Source organism: Gopherus evgoodei, chromosome 1 (assembly GCF_007399415.2).
Source record: "Gopherus evgoodei ecotype Sinaloan lineage chromosome 1, rGopEvg1_v1.p, whole genome shotgun sequence".
NCBI classification, from domain to species: domain Eukaryota; kingdom Metazoa; phylum Chordata; order Testudines; family Testudinidae; genus Gopherus; species Gopherus evgoodei.
The window spans coordinates 196,116,463-196,131,952 of NC_044322.1; the positions used below are offsets into that span (position 1 = coordinate 196,116,463).

The 15,490-nt window shown below is 46.6% G+C and overlaps 1 protein-coding gene across 1 annotated transcript in view; it reads right to left on the reverse strand.

The window, feature by feature from the left end:
- The window catches only part of PHLDB2 (pleckstrin homology like domain family B member 2), a 158,371-nt gene that overhangs the window by 109,221 nt on the left and 33,660 nt on the right, over window positions 1-15,490 (reverse strand). The gene's annotated exons all lie outside the window — the stretch shown is intronic.

Here is a 15,490-nt window from a genome sequence, read left to right on the forward strand (position 1 = left end):
CCATAAATCATAAAAAAAAAATGAGTCAATTTCCTATCTGGGACATTAGCACAACAGAGCTGATCCCTATAAAAACGCATGGCAGATTTTCTCCCAGTTTGGAGTGGAGTCAGACCTACAGGAAAAGGATGTGTGCGCCCGTCTTCCTGGATTACACAGGAACCCGGTTTGTGTTTATCTGCCCTGCTTCCACAGTAACTTGAGGACACTGAGTCAGTCTGTTTTGCATGCACTAAGGCTTCAGAAAAAGCAGCTTTCCCTATGCTTCAAGAGGAACAGTACTGCTGTAACATCTGTATGGTGCTGCTGCTAGATTTGGCTAGCTAGGCTACTAATTGGTGGAAAGCTCAGTTGCTTGACCTGCTAGCTGAAGAAACACAAGCCAGGGTCCCAAGTTGAGGCCTCCCCTAAGGTAAGGTATACACAAAGTGAGGCTAGTAACTGAATTGTGGCCATCACCAACAAAAGCTCAAGTGGTACATTGTCAACTTCACAAGTAAAAATTCAGCGATAGAGATGCAACCTGGTCTAGTGGACTGGGCTGTCAGCCAGAAATTCCTGAATTCTGATCTTGGTCCTTGCTGTGCGGCCTTGTCACTTAACCTTTCACTGTTCTCCAGTGAGTAAAGAGGAGATAGTAACATTATCTACCACACTGGCCAGGGGCGGGGGAGGTGTGTCTGTGAGGGTTAGTGAATTTTTATACTGTGTTTTGCAAATGTAAAACACTATATCAAAGTGCTCATTATTACTATAATTTGCTGGAAATAGTGTTAGTTATATTCTAGTTCATGTCTTGCAATATACAAATGATATTTTATTTTGCTAAGACCATTACTCTACCATAATATAAACTTTAAAAAATCACTCCTAATGAGTCTAGACTGTATACAATAGGAATGCCAAATACATAATCCAAGGAGTCCTAAAATGTGGCCCACGGCCATGCTGAAGTTCACTGTAGTTTATCTAAAAAGTAAGCCTTTTGAGACTGATTCCAACAAGCCAGAGCCCAAATCTGCTATTCCTCTCTGAGGTTCCTGTGAATGCCTGCTGGGTGATTTCCCGCCCCCTTCTATTGGTGTTGAACTTGGCCAAAAGTTTTTGCTCATTTGTCAAACAAGAAAGTAGTACAAGCAATTAAAATAATAAAAACATGCTGTAAGCAATGCTTCCTACCCTGTTGTGCCTCCTTGTGTCAGGGCATAGTGCTGCTTCAGTTCAGTCCAGAGCAGGGTAGCCTATGCTGTGAATTCAGTGTACAAGTGTGTAAATGGTTGAAAATTAACCAACTCAGAATCTGGCCATTCACATCTTTGAACAAACAAACATAAAAGGCAGCTGCTTGGTCACAGCCAGTGCTTTAAGCCCAGGCCCTAGGATTCTGGGTTAGCACTGAGTCACAGACTCTCAATCAGCACTAATTGCTGAAAAAGCAGGCAAGGCTTCTTACCTGGCCTGTTGGCTCTCTATTGGTCAGTGTCATCTCTTGTCCCTTGCAGGCCTCTGGCAGACTAAATTTTGCTACTATCCCAGCCTGAGTGGGTTTTCCTTTTGATTTAGTTGGGGACTAGATGAACTCCTGAGGTCCCTTCCAACCCTGATATTCTATGATTCCTTAAGCAAGGGGCATCAGAGTGCCAATGTCTTCAGCAGGGGGTTAAGATGGCCTGATAGACACTACCATGTATGTAATAAATGGACACGGGCATGCAGTCTGCTGGAATCAATATGAATGTTAATGTTGTCACATTCAGAGGCTAATGCATGTATAGGCTTTCTTTCATTCACACAAATTGGTTTATTTTTTTTAAAACACCACAAGTCCGTTTCTTGGTGACAGAAGAGGGAGACAGTGAAAAATGTATGTTTTTTAAAGTAATGGCTGGTGCTCAGATACTATAGCGACAAGGGTCACCAAGGTGGATGGATAGGTTTTAGGGTCCAGGGGTACATTTTAAAATTAATACTTATTTAGACTTTAAAAACAAATCAATAATGAATAAACGGACATAAGTGAAGTTGTAAAAGTAACAGAGCTTCAAATATTTAATCTAGTTTGAAAAGTGAACCCAAAGTACTGCTGTTTTGATGAGGGGGAGGGAGGCTTGAATCAGAACTCTACATTTAAAGTTCTAAATGGACCTCACAGTCACTCCAGCCCCTCATTAATCTTTTGTTCCAGTTGTGATTTGGAAAGCTCTGTCTCTGGGAGGTGTCAATAGTAACATCCTATTTATTACCATGTGCCACTCCCACTGTGAGTGCCTGCACCCATGCATTTAAAAGTCACTACCCCTGAGTATGCAACTGTGACCAGTAAAAGTTTACTTTCCATTACAATTCATGCAAGTAAAACATAAAGGACTACAATGTTTGCAGGAAGAATACATTACATGGGAGCAAGTACAGCGCCAGTGAGCTTATAGTGAACATTCATGAAAGATGTTTTATTCAGTCATTTCTAACATTCTAGCACATCTTTCTTCCAAGATTCTTCAAAGGACTTCACAAGCATTAAGGAAGCTTCTTGATACCTTTGTCGTAAATAAGGTTAATAGAGGGATCACTTACAGCCACCTCTGTAGTGAAACACAGCAGCTGTTAACCAGTGAAGATTAATAGCATACAAACGCTTAGTTCATGAAACAATGAACACTGTAGATAATGGATACTTCAGGTGGAACTTTGAGGCAAAATATGATTCTTCTGTTGGAATTTATCCAAGACACTGAGGGCTTGTCTACACTACCCTGCCATCGGACTATGGAAGTGTGATTATCAGTGTGGACCTAAGTGCTTCTCTGTAACTCTCCCATGTGAACACTGTGGCCACGAACTAAAATGTCCCTACTCCATGTTAATGATGTGCTCCTCAAACAGGACTACATTAAAGCAAAGTAGGAACCTTTTCATTCTCGCCCGCAGCATCCACACTGGAGAGTTATAGTGCCACACTGCAAATCACACCAATATAGTTAGAACTGTGGGGCAGTTTAGACACAGCCTGAGTGCTTGTCTATACAGAGACACAACCAGGGAGGTGACTGCAGCATGTGTAGACATTACCTGAGGTAGCTTTGATTTAGCTAGCTCAAGTAACAAAAGCAGTGAGTCAAGTCATAGCAATCCGGTCTGGGACCATGGATATATACTCTAGCACAGGGGAGGCCAATCTGAGCCTTAGAAGGAGCCAGAATTTACCAATGTACATTGCCAAAGAGCCACAGTAATATGTCAGCAGCGCCTCCCGCCCACTGGCAGCCCCGCCAGTCAGTGCCTCCCACTCCCTCCTCGCACCTCCCGATGAGCTGTTTCCTATGGCAGAGCCAGGGGTTGAGCAGTGAGCACCCCCCAGCACATTGGAAAGTTGGTGCCTGTAGCTCCAGCCACAGAGTCAGTGCCCATACAAGGAGCTGCATATTAACTCTTGAAGAGCTGCATGTGGCTCCAGAGCCATAGGTTGGCCACCCATGTACTAGTTTGTGCTGTGTGGTTTCACTGCTATTGTTATTCGAGCTAGCTAGGTCGAAGCTAGCTCAGGTTTGTCCACCAAGCTGCAGTCACAACTCTGGACATACCTGGAAAGTGCAGACATACCTGGAAAGTTAAGGTGAATCAACTGAAGCAGCTGTTCTTAAACTATATGGCAGACCTCCTGCAGGGGGAGAGGCAGGAGGAAATGTGTCAAGAGAGGTCCAAGCTGTGTGCTTTTTTTAAGTGCTGTGGCTGTGAGCCGTGGGGGCAGAAGGGTACACCGAGGAGGCAGGGACAAAAGGGAGAGCCAGAACCCCACCACCTGGGCTCAGGCTCTCCACACACACACCTCACTCCCTCACCGGGAGTAGCAGGGCTCTATCTGTCAGCCTCAGGCTAGCGGCAGCAGCAGCACAGAAGGGTGGCAATGGGGGGCTATGTCTGCTGGGGATATTGACAAATATCACTTTTCACATTGCCACCCTTATTTCTGTGCTCCTGCTGGCGTGGTGCTGCCTTCAGAGCTGGGCATCCGGCCGGCAGCTGCTGTTTTCCACTCTGCCTTCAGAGCTGGATGGTGGTATATGTACTTCTGGGGTGGGGGCTAAATGACTACAGATGCAAAGAAGAGGAGGGCCTGATCAAACACGTTTGAGAGCCACTGAGCTAAAGTTATGAAGTTAATGCACATGAATGAAAGAGTGTTACCACCACCCCAGATATTTCCCACATGCATGTTTTCACTCAAGAGTAAAGTGGCTTTAGTTCATTGTAACTAAATCCATCTCCAAGGCATAGACTGATAGAGTGACTTGCTGGCTCACAGTTCCCTGCTCACACTCTTAGACAACACTCACACATAGCAAAGCAAAAATCATCCCCGGTGACTGATGTTTTGAAATAGAATTTACACACACAGAAAGGGAATAAGTGAGTGCATTTACCTGATATTGTAGATCTAAGTAGGGCATTATGTATAGTCAGTCAAAAAAATCTAGCTGTCAAGCACTCTCAGATTATACACCATATAAGTATTCCAGAATGAGAATGTCTACACATGGAATTAATCAGCAATATTTAAATCAGGAATAATTCCATGTGTAGATAAGCCTTAAGAATCTACTTTTCTTGAAGCATCAAATACCTTCAGTCTCTCACCTTTGTAGCCTTTGGTATCCCATCCTCAGTGTCTCTACACTACACAGTCAATTCCATGTAACACTGATGACAAATTCAAAAAAAACATGACTCCTTCAGTTAGCACCACACAGGATGAACTAGATTGGAGAGCAAACACTCACTATATACTTTTAGTTGCTGAAACATGTTAGAATATTTTATGGCTCTTCATAACAGTTTGCTGAGAAAAAGTCAGCATTCCTTCTCCAGTACTTCAAGTTTGGAGTACCACTGTATTTAACAGGACCTTTCTGCTGACAAAAGCACTAAGCCATTTTTGTCTAAAGGGCTCTTAAAATAGATTTCTGTACTCCTCCCTGATGAGGGGATTAGCACTGAAATCGACCCTAATGGGTCAAATTTGGGGTAGTGTGGATGCAATTCGATGGTATTGGGCTCTGGGAGCTATCCCAGAGTGCTCGATTGTGATTGTTCTGGACAGCACTGTCAACTCAGATGCACTGGCCAGGTACACAGGAAAAGCCCTATGAACTTTTGAATTTCAATTCCTGTTTGGCCAGCGAAGTGAGCTGATCAGCACAGGTGACCATGCAGAGCTCATCAGCACAGGTGACCATGGAGTCCCAGAATCGCTAAAGAGCTCCAGCATGGACCGAATGGGAGGTACTGCATCTGATCGCTGTATGGGGAGACGAATCCATGCTATCTGAACTCCATTCCAAAAGACAAAATGCCAGAATATTTGAAAAAATCTCCAAGGGCATGAAGGACAGAGGTTATAACAGGGACCCGCAGCAGTGCCGCCTGAAGCGTACCAAAGAACCAGAGAGGCAAACGGCCACTCCAGGTCAGAGCCCCAGACATGTCGCTTCTACGATGAGCTGCATTCCATTCTAGGGGTGCTCCAACTACCCTACCCCTGTGCTTCCTTTCTCCCCGACCCCTCCCGGGCTACCTTGGCAGTTATCCCCTCATTTGTGTGATGAATTAATAAAGAATGCATGAATTTGAAACAACAATGACTTTATTGCCTCTGCAAGCGGGGATCAAAGAGGGCAGAGGAGGGCAGTTGCTTTACAGGGAAGTAGAGTGAACCAAGGGGGCGGGTTTTCATCAAGGAGAAACAAACAGAATTTTCACACAAAAGCCTGACTGGTCATAAAACTGGTTTTCAAAGCTTCTCTGATGCACCGCGCACCCTGCTGTGCTCTTCTAACCCGCTCTGGTGTCTGTCTGTGTGTAATCAGTGGCCAGGCAATTTGCCTCAACCTCCCACCTCACCATAAACGTCTCCCCCTTACTCTCTCAGATATTATGGAGCACACAGCAAGCAGTAATAACGATGGGAATATTGGTTTCACTGAGGTCTAACCAAGTCAGTAAACTGCACCAGCGAGCTTTTATACGTCCAAAGGCACATTCTAACACCATTATGCACTTGCTCAGCCTATAGTTGAACTGCTCCTTACTACTGTCCAGGCTTCCTGAGCCATGGGAGAAAGGGGTAGGCTGGGGTAGGTTCAACCGCACGGTGCTACCAACTGGGAGAGCAGCCTGAGGCAGAAGCCTCCAGCTGGCATCATATTCCAGACAGGATTGAATCTCCATTAGACGAAATTTAAAGAAGAGAATGACCTGGAGTCATTCCCATTTTTGTCCAGGCGCCCCTGACCAACCTAACCGAGGTCAGCCAGGAGAACCCATGGGATGACGACAACGGCTAGCAATCATATCGCACTATCTGCTGTCCACAAGTTATGACAATGCTGCTGTGTAGTTATGCAGTACCACATCTGCCAGCAGCACCCAGGAGACATACAGTGACAGTGAGATAAGCGGGCTCCATGCTTGCTGTGGTATGTCGTCTACATGAGTAACCCAGGAAAAAAGTCGAGAAACGATTTTTTGCCGTTACTTTCACAGAGGGAAGGAGGGAGGGGAGCCTGATGACATGTACCCAGAACCACCCGTTACAATGTTTTTGCCCCATCAGGCAATGGGAGCTCAACCCAGAATTCCAATGGGTGGCCAAGACTGCAGGAACTGTGGAATAGCTACCACAGTGCAACACTCTGAAAGTCAACGCTAGCCTTGGTACTGTGGATGCACTACGCTGACTTAATGCGCTTAGTGGGGACACACACAATTAACTGTAACAAACTGATTTCTAAAAAATCAACTTCTATTAAATCAACCTAATTTCTTAGTGTAGACATACCCTGTCTGTCCAGCTATGGCAGTTTTCTGGTCCCCTGGCTCAAGGGAGGCAGGTTTGTATAATTTTTGGTGGTGCCCAGAACAGGTCCAAGTGCTGCCCCCGCCTCCACCTGCCTTCTAATCCAATATACAATAGCTTCTCACTTAAAGTCATCCCGGTTAACATTGTTTTGTTGTTACGTTGCTGCTCAATTAGAGCAGTGGTTCTCAAACATTTTTTTCGTGGACCACTTAAAAGTTGCTGCAGGTCTCGATGGGATCTTTCCAAATGTTGTTTGTACAATTAGCTAACTATTGTAAAGCGCTTTGGATAAAAGTGCTATATAAAAAAAAACCCTTAATAATTAATGTTTTTTTGTCCTACATATAAAAGCACACAACTCATATTTTAATATCAGTAGTCTTAACCTTTCTAATGCGATGGATGCACCCTCTCTCCCCTGCTGCAGCAGCCCCAGAGCTGGGACTGGGAAGGAGGGTCTCTCCCCTGCCATAGCAGCCACAGAGCTGAGACTGAGAAGGAGGGCCATATCTCCCCAGCAGCCACAGCCCTGGAGCTGGGAAAAGTCACCTCTTTCTCTGGTCGCCACAGCCCTGCACTTCCCAAATTCCCCCACCCCCTCTTCTCACACCACTGCCCCCTTCCACTTACTCCCTATTCCCCCCAAGTCCACCACCTGACTTCACATGTACATCTTCTCCAGGGTCCAGGCACCTAATTAGCGGAGCCACTGTTCTCTGCTTCAACACCTGCGTGGCTCCACTAATTTTGTGGGTGTACCTTCATTTTCTCATGTATGGCTGCCCAGGTGCTCATCTTAGAAGGAATGATCTACAGACCACCTGAATGGAGCTGATGGACCATTGGTGGTTCACGGACCGCAGTTTGAGAACTTCTGAATTAGAGAACATGCTCGTTTTAAGTTGCGCAACGCTCCCTTATAATGTTTTTTGGCAGCCGCCTGCTTTGTCCACTGCTTGCAGGAAGAGGAGCCCATTGGTGCTAGCAGGTGGGGGCTTGGAACCAGGGGGGGCTGGCAGCCCCTCTATCAGCTTCCCTAAGTTCCCTGGGCAGCAGCTGCCCAGCAGGTTATCAATTGCTGGGCAGGTCAGCTGCCCCACCTCCCACTGCCATATGCTGCTCCTGCCTTCTGCTTTGGAGCTGCTCTGTGAACTTCCTGCTTGCTGTGAGAAGAAGGTGGTGGGGGAGAGAGTGCTGATGTCAGGATGTCTCCCTCCCCCGCTCCTGCCCCCTATCTCCACAGAGCAGGGGAGGACACGACAGGGCTCAGGATGGAGGGAGTTCATTGGCAGCAGCTGCAGTCTCAACTTTAAAAGGCAATATACTTAGAGTAGAGTAGTGAAGGGAGAAAGAGGGGGCCCCTCCCCCAGAGCTCACTTTGGATTCACTCTGATCTACTTTAAAAGGCAATATACTTAGAGTAGGGTCAGCATACTTAAAGGGGCAATGCATGTCTCTCTCTCTCTCATACACACAGAGGGTGTGTGTCTCTGTCTCTCTCTGCCATGCTGTCTCCTCTCCCTCCATTTGTGCTGCCTTGTAGAGTGTGAGGCCACATTAGCAACAGCATGTTAACCCTGGAGGGCTCAGCCGAGTGCTAGTTCATCATTTAGCAGCAAGGTATTCTCTGGGAAATAGCCCACTCTTTGATTCACCACCTCAACCAAGCTTCACAATCATCATTGCTGTTGTGGCAAATTGCCAGCACTACTATGATGGGTCTCACGCTTTCTCTTCTTGGGGGGGGAGGGGGTTCAGGGAACCGTTTCTTGATCTTGAACTGGGATATTAACTGTCCTGGTGGAGGGGAGTGGAGAGGGAGGGACCCAGGCCCGCTCTCTACTCTGGGTCCCAGATCAGGGGCCCTAGGGATAGCGGTAAATCACTTGAACTAGCAGTTCCTTCCCCTGGGCTACTTCCCTCTCCTGCCCTTCAGCTTGTGATGCTCCCTGCCTTCCCTCTGCACAAGCCAGGTGTCCCTTTACTTAGGGTCTTGGTGATGGTCTTCTTAGCCCACCGCAGCACTTGTCCAAACTTTCCTCTGTTTCCCTCCACACTACTCTCTGTCCAACACCAATCCTCTCTGTTTCTACTCCTTCCCCTGTCTGATTGAAGCAGGAGGATTTTATCAGGTGACTGGCTTCAGGTGCTCTAATTGGCTTCAGGTGCTTTAATCAATAGCAAACTTCCTTCCCTCTACAGGGAATAAGGCTCCCTTCTAACCCTCTCCTGCTGCCCTCTGGCCATGCTGTATCACACTGTGTACAGTATTAAATTGTTTCTTTAAAACTTATACTGTGTATATGCATGTGTATATGCATATAAAATATAGTCTTTTGTCTGGCAAAAAAAATTCCTTGCAACTTAAACCCCCCACCCCATTTACATTAATTTTTATGGGGAAATTGGATTCACTTAACATCATTTCATTTAAAGTAGAATTTTTTTCAGGAACATAACTACAACGTTAAGTGAGGAGATACTGTATATTTTTTAAAATAATATAAAAATGTGAGGGCTCTGGGGTGTGGCTGGTGATGAGGGGTTTGGAGTGTGGGAGGGGCTCAGGCAGAGGGTTGGGTACAGGGGTGAGAGCTGTGGGGTGGTGCTGGGGATGAGGGGTGTGGGAGGGGACTCAGGGCTAGGGCAGAGTGTTGGGGTGTGGGAGTGAAGGCTCTGGGCTGGGGTGGGGCTGGGGATGAGGAGTTTGGGGTGCAGGCAGGCCAGAGAGGAGGATCCTCCCAGCCCTCTCCCCGCCAGCAATGAGCGCTGTCAGTGCACATGCTCCTAGGGCCCCTTTCAGGTTCAGGAAGCCCCCTCGCCTCCCCTGTGGTGGGTGCCGGGAGGTGGGGCTGCCATCACATGTGCGCCTACTCCCCTGCTGCTGCCCCTCACTGTAGCCTCACTGGGAGTGGCGGATAGGGCTGCCCTTTGTCCAGCATGGGGCAGGAGCAGTGACTGTGGGTGAGGAGGCCCCCTGTGCTGGGGGAGGGTCCTGTTAGAAAAGGAAAGGGTCTGCGGGGGAAAGTTAGGTGCAGGGTCAGTCTGCCCTGACACTAGTGATGGGGGGCACTAGGACCCTGCAACAGCGGTTGATGCTGGGAGCCAGCAGAGAGGAGGCAGCGTGGAGCTGCAGGGGAGAGCCAGAGCTGGGGAGGTGCGAGGGGGCAGCTAGTGGGGGCCAGGGGACACTCGGGGGAGACGTGCAGGGGTGGCAGGTGGGGATGGGGAAGAGAACCGGCCCCGAACATTGGTGGAGCTGGGCCCTGAATATTGCTGGAGCCCGGGCACCAAGGGCCCATACAACTTGCTTCTCCAGCCCTGGCTTGTAAATATCACCACAGTATGAAAGTGCATCACAATCTTTAATGTATTTTGTCACACTAGGTAGGGAAACACTCCTACTGAGTATCTGAGGCACAGATTAAGTGACTTGCCCAAGGTCACACATGAAGTCTAGGCAGAGCTAGGAGTTGAACCCCTCCTGTTTGAGGATAGGCAACGGTCCTAACCATTTGACCATCATTCCTCTATCAGTTTTGCAACCAGCTCCCAGGTGGCTGCCTCCAGCGAGCTGATCTCTTCCCCATTATCTCCCCATGCCTAATTTTCTCTGCTCCCAAGATTACATTTCCATTTTCTAATCATTTTAGGTAACAAAGAGCCCTGTATTAGGTTAGATGCTGATCTGGGTTCCTGCCTATGCAAAAATTATTTGTGACTCATTCCTTTCCCTCCCTCCAGCTCATTCAGATGAAGTTGGGAATAAGATAATCAGTAAGGAGCCAAGAGGCATGACACAATATGCAACATATCTCCACTGGGAAACAGACAAGTTGATCACTAAACACTTCATCCTCTTTGTTTTGAGCATTTCATGTTTTAATTGAAGTGGGAATAAAAGTCCCTCTAGACTAATTTCTACTGATGATATGCACCATCCTACAGATCAGCTGAGGTGCTTTTGCTGACAGCCTTTAAATGTGCACTCGTGAGGGAGGGTGGGAGGTCTCGGTAGATGGTCCCTAGAAGTTAAATTTGTTCCCTCTGGTAATTCAGATTGGTTCACTTTCAGAACATTATGCAAGATTCTTATTTCAGAAAGCCTGAAGTCTAGCAGCATCTAAACTTTGGAGTCATGTTCCAATCTTAGGCATCTTGATTTTTCCCAATAGAGGTCATTAAAAAACAAACAAACAAATATATAAATTAATCACTCACCTCCACCACTCTTGGTGCTTTCACAAACATCCAAAATATTAAAAAGCCAAGGACAAACATCCAGAACATACACGTGGCTCATGTAAAACCAACTAAGACTAAAATAACACTCAGCCAAGTTAATAACCACCCACCATCTAACTACCTCACAGGTCTCAGCCCACCTCCTCAACAAAAGCCTGAAACAAACATGGGCTCTACCAGATCATATGGGGGAAGAGGGAGAGGAGGAGAAGCATTTCCTGACAGCTTTCTAACTATTTAGGACTGTATTCTAGGGGTAGAGATGCCACCTTCTAACCTCTGCCAACTCTGTAACCAATTGAAGGACAAGGCCAACTTCTGCAACTGGCATCCTGCTGGCATGTGAAGTGAAGACACCACCCGTAAAGCTCCTTTCCTGAACATACTGTCATCAGGGATACCTAGAACCAGGCTCAGATGGATCCTGTACTTCTCTTCCTCTGTTCAAGGCCCTTCCTGCTTTGAGCATGTGGGACACTGAAACCCATTCCAGGTTTTATGGAGCTAAATACGGGCCATTTCACTGTTGTGATTCCCACAATAACAATGAGAATACAATGAAATTTCCCATTCAACACTGTTACATAAAACACCTTTGTAACATTGTCAGGGATGCACCCTGGATAACTGGTCCTTCCTTTAGCACTGCTTCATCACTCGATTATTGGGAACCCCCATCTGTGAGAGCAACTGGGTGTCTGTAGAGCTTTATCTCGCACCCGCAAGGACAAGGGATGCAGTGCTTCTGTCCAAGGAGGCCTGTTATCAAGGGGAATCAGAGCTTACTGCAGGGAAAGTGAGCATATTACTAGTGAAGATTCTAAGGGTACGTCTACACTATAGGATTATTCCAATTTTACAGAAACTAGTTTTTTAAAACAGATTGTATAAAGTCGAGTGCACGCGGCCACACTAAGCACATTAATTCGGCAGTGTGCGTCCATGTACCAAGGCTAGGGTCGATTTCCAGAGCGTTGCACTGTGGGTAGCTATCCCGTAGCTATCCTATAGTTCCCGCAGTCTCCCCCACCCATTGGAATTCTGGGTTGAGATCCCAATGCATGATGGGGCAAAAACAGTGTCGCGGGTGATTCTGAGTAAATGTTGTCACTTAATCCTTCCTCCTTGAAAGCAAAGGCAGGCAATCATTTCCCTCCCTTTTTCCCTGGATTGCCCTGGCAGACGCCATAGCATGGCAACCATGGAGCCTCTTTAGCCTTTTGTCTCTGTTACCGTATGTGTACTGGATGCTGCTAACAGATGCGGCACTGCAGTGCTACACAGCAGCATTCATTTGCCTTTGCAAGGTAGCAGAGACGGTTACCAGGCCTTCTGCACCACCTGCTGCTTTAGAAATTGGTGATGACAGTTACCAGTCCTTTTGTACTCTCTGCTGCTAGAAATTGGCGATGACGGTTATCAGTCCTTTTGTACCGTCTGCTGCTGTCATGGGTGCTCCTGGCTGGCCTCACTGAGGTCGGCGGGGGCGCAGGGACAAAAATGGGAATGACTCCCCAGGTCATTCCCTTCTTTATGTTTTGTCTAAAAATAGAGTCAGTCCTGCCTAGAATAAAGTCTACTAGACAACCAGAGAGCACAGTCGCTCCGGGTCAGAGCCCCAGATGTCCCGCAGAAATGATGAGCTGCATGCCATTCTAAGGAGTGCCCCTGCAACAACCCCACCCCTTGTTTCCCTCCTCTCACGCCCCTCCTGGGTCAGTAGTGGATCCATATGATAATTTTACTTCTGAATTATTTAATTGTTAACTTGCTTTTAGGATTTACAAGTTTATGGAGGAAAAGTGTACATTTATATTGAATGCTTCAGTTTTACAGCTCTCTTCTTCTCTAAGTGGAAGTTCCAGCCCCCACACACCACCTTCATTTCTAGATACACTGCCACGATTTCTGAAAGTTAAAATGCAGCAAGTTTCTGTTAAACATTACTTCATGCTTCTGGCATTAATGTAATAGAAGTCTGCATTGGGACAAGAGGGAGAAGCAATGAAAGCTGATTTCCTGGCATGCAGTAGAAATCCTGAGAAAATTGAGATCTGCCACTAATTTTAACAGCTGCATGGCTGCTTCGCGCTATATGAATACATAGTTACATAGCTCTTTATTATACCAAGAGGAAAACACAGAGACACTTCAAGAGGCAAAAAACCTAATTCCACCATAGGTTTTTTGGTGTAAAGATCCCAGTTTACTACATGGTCTAACTGATGTGGATGCAGTAGCAAAATGGAGACAGTAACATGTATGAAATTAAGCAGCAGGCTGCAACTTTTATTAAACTTTAGCACAGGGGAGAGGGCGCTACTTACCCATCATCCAATCTATCCTATACTAAGCATTTAATTGGTTCCAGTGCAGGGGTTACAGGGCTTCTTACCAGGGGTGCTGGAACAATTTTTTTAGTAGGGGTTCTGAGAGCCATTGAACCAAACTGTAAACCCTGTATATAATGGGAACCACTTCAAGCCAGGGGGTGTGGCAGCACCCCTAGCATCCAAGTTCCAGCACCTATACTCCTTGCCATACAACCCTTAATTCAGCATGGGCTATTCTAGTCTACCCCCAGGACTCAGAACTTTCTGAGTCCTAGCAACCTTCCCACATCCTCCCCTCTCCCCACTCCCCCACCCACAAGGGGGACAGAGGGTGCTGAGGAGTGAGACCCTTGGCCTGAGAGGGCCACAGGATCTGACCTCAACTTGCAAAGGCCACAAGGTCTGACTCTGTCCTAGGAGCCCAAAGCCCATCACCAAAATCCCAGGTCTTTTACCTCTGGGAACTGTTCATTTTATCCTTTTAACTGCACAGGCAACTGGCCACAAGTTGTGATGAATTAACTCAACCCAAGTGCCTCAGTTAGGTACGAAGCACGTTCCTACTTAACCCACTGTGACTCAAAGGTGCTGCAAGAAAGGTGTAAAACTCCCTGGTCCTCTCCCAATTGGACTATTAAAGAAAAAATTCTTCCTGACCCCACCACAATAGGCTATTGGTTAGACCCACAGCATCTGTCAGGCCAGGTTCTCATTCCTAGTTCAGGGTGGGGCGTCTGGAATAGAGCCGAAAGAGACTCCACCTGGCCCTCACTGCAGGTTAAATCCTGGGAGCTGGGGAATGCTGGCCAATGGGTACCAGAGACTCTGGGAAGAGAGCAGCTACCTGGTGTCCCTCAGTGTCTCCTTCTCTTGCTGCTAGTACTGTCCCCTTTCATCACTGGCCTCATCAAGTTCCCCCACCCCGTTGAAGGATGTGGGTGGCATTAGCAAAGCTGGAGATGTCAGTACAGGTCATTAAGGCTGGGTAAATACCTAAACAAACTATTCTGCATACTCAGTTAAATAAAGCCCAGAATTTGCAACCTCTTGTATTCAATTTCTGCAAACGTCATTTGTAGTTATGTTCACAGAAACAGAAAGCAAATATGTATGTGAACAAATATTTACTCAGAAAGTGATTCAGCAACCACTTTGAAAGCTCTAAGTGAGCATGGGAATCATGCAATCAGGGAACAGAAATGATAGTATGTGTTTTAGATCTGGGGTTCTCAATCTTTCCAGACCACTGTACCCCTTTCAGGAGTCTGATTTGTCTTGTGTGCCCCAGATTTCACCTCCACTTAAAAACTTCTTGCTTACAAAATCAGACATAAAAATACAAATGTGTCAAAGCACACTAGTACTGAAAAATTGCTCACTTTCTCATTCTGTCTGTATGAAATTTTAGTTTGTACTGACTTTGCTAGTGTTTTTTAATCTAGCCTGTTGTAAAACTAGGCAAATATCTAGATGAGTTTATGTACCCGCTGGAAGACCCCTGTGTACTCTGAGGGGTACGCATACTCTGGCTGAGAACCAATGATTTAGATCAGTATTTCTTAAACTGGGGTCACCACTTGTTCAGGGAAAGCCCCTGGTGGGCCGGGCTGGTTTGTTTACCTGCCGTGTCCGATCGCGGCTCCCACTAGCCGTGGTTCACCGTCCCAGGCCAATGGAAGCAGCGGCCAGCACATCCCTCGGCCCATGCCATTTCCAGCAGCTCCCATTGGCCTGCGGCCACGACAGGTAAACAAACCGGACCAGTCTGCCAGGGGCTTTCCCTACACAAGCAGTGACCCCAGTTTGAGAAATACTGATTTAGATGACAACTCACAGCGCAAATGACAGTGAATACTTGGAAGTCCCTGTCACAGCAAACAGTTCTTTAGCATTAAATAAGACAAAATATGGTTCCATACACTGAATAATTATCAGTGACATTTCTAAAGAGCAGAGTCTGTTTGTGGATAATTAAACATTTTAAAAAACGACATTAACTGAGTGAAGTGTTCGGTGTGAATAGTTTGCCCAGTGCTGCTGCTCATAATGGCTGGCA